Source organism: Cynara cardunculus (genome assembly GCF_001531365.2).
Source record: "Cynara cardunculus var. scolymus isolate 2C chromosome LG 12, CcrdV1, whole genome shotgun sequence".
NCBI classification, from domain to species: Eukaryota; Viridiplantae; Streptophyta; class Magnoliopsida; order Asterales; family Asteraceae; genus Cynara; species Cynara cardunculus.
This window is the reverse complement of record NC_037539.1, coordinates 7,217,229-7,219,045: the sequence shown is the minus strand read 5'-3', so window position 1 is coordinate 7,219,045 and position 1,817 is coordinate 7,217,229. Positions and strand designations below refer to the sequence as shown.

Genomic DNA, 1,817 nt, shown 5'->3' with positions numbered 1-1,817 from the left:
AAAAGAGGAAGGCTAATGACACTCCTATCTTATACTAATGGCATCCCTATAGTTAGATAATCATTTTACTTTTTGTTATTTTTTTGTCCTTTTGTTATCTTTTTCTTTTTTATATTAATTTTTTAATTATCTTATAATAAATATATACTATTACAAATATTATTTTTTTATTCTATAAAAATATTAATATTAAAAAGTATTGATTTTTATCATAATTTTTATAAAAGATATTATATATTTTCTTTTCTTTTTTAATATATTTTTTTAAAACGTTACTTTTTAAGTTATTTTTAAGAAATATATATATATACTAGTTGTGTACCCGCGCAATGCGGCGGGATGTAAAAGTTCATTAAAATTTATTCAATTTTGAAATATCAAATTCTTTCCAGATGTCATAAAGCCTAAACATCTGTACTTGCAGTAGATTCAAATAACCATCTACGCGTAATGTCGGGGTTACTTGCTTCTGCAATCATTCATACAAAAACATATATTTTAAGTGGAATGTGTATAATAACAAGTCCCTTTGTAATTGTAGTTATAGGTGGAAAGAATACGATTCAATTTTTGTAACTCCTTTCTAAGGCAATATATCCAAAAAAAACAAGTTACAAGCATTAAAGGTGTGGTGATTTAGATCATTCTTTTGGGTTTTAAGTCATCCCTATTCCAAGTCAATTTTTATTCATAATGATTGAAACAAGTCTATCAAGGCAACATGTAGAACATGACCTATAGAGAATGTACCGGTGTTAGATTACATTTACTTGGATTTCCTAAAACCCTTGCGTTTTTTAAGTTTTTCCCTGGCTGCTTCAAACTCTTTGTCAGTAAGTTCTGAAGATGGTTCATCTCCACCGTATTTACCGTCTACAGATGAAAAGATTGCATCTAGCCGTCATTTTCCTCTCACTTTGTCGTTGTGAAATGATAGTGTATAGATCATCTAACTCTCTTTTTGATCTGCAACACTATCATGAGTTAGTTTCTCAGAACCAAAACATTATAAACATGAGTTAGCTCACTTCCCCCTACAATGCAATGTATTTGTCGGTGGTTTTGTTTCAGAGACCTGTTTAGCCCATTTCCAGTATGCTTTCATCGACTTCGCCTCTCCTACAAGTGAAGATCAACTACATTACTCAATTTCTTAAATCAGAGATTCTACAATTTTTCATCATTAATTACTCAACAAATTGAATTCAAGGTTAAGTTTCTCTGTTTTATTCCATTTTGAAAAGATATCAAAGTCTTACAGAATTTAAAAATCTCTTCCCAACCATATATAGAATTGGAAATTTCTATCCTCAACTCAATTAAATGAAGAATTAGAAACAATTACCAGTTGAAATTGCCTCCTCAAGAATATGAATCGATGTGAATCAAGCTTGGGATCTGAGCACGACATGGAGCAGAAGAACCTGTAAAGATTAAACAAAAATCTTCAGAGAACTGATCTCAAAATGGTGGTTGCTATAGATTTCCCTTATATGACATGCAGTGCTTGTGATTGATAAAGAAAAATGATGAACAAATATATGTGTATATATACATATGTGTGTGTATGAACATATAGTGTATGTGTGTGTGTTGGTGTGCTTACATGAGCATAATATGGCATGCAGTAAGTATTTCATATGATAATATCACCAAGTTTTCACTTGGTTATCAAAAGTTTGGCCTAGCAGCACCTGGAGGTCAGAGGTTCAAACAAAACCAAATGTGAGGAGGGTATGTGAGTTTATTTGTCATCTATAAATATTTTATACTTAAAAAATGTTTTCATTTGGTTATTCCTAGGATAACTTCTTACC

At 30.5% G+C, this 1,817-nt stretch overlaps 1 pseudogene; it reads right to left on the bottom strand.

The window, feature by feature from the left end:
- Window positions 1–766: 766 nt before the first annotated feature.
- Window positions 767–1,817, bottom strand: part of LOC112522846 — a 3,568-nt pseudogene continuing 2,517 nt past the window's right edge.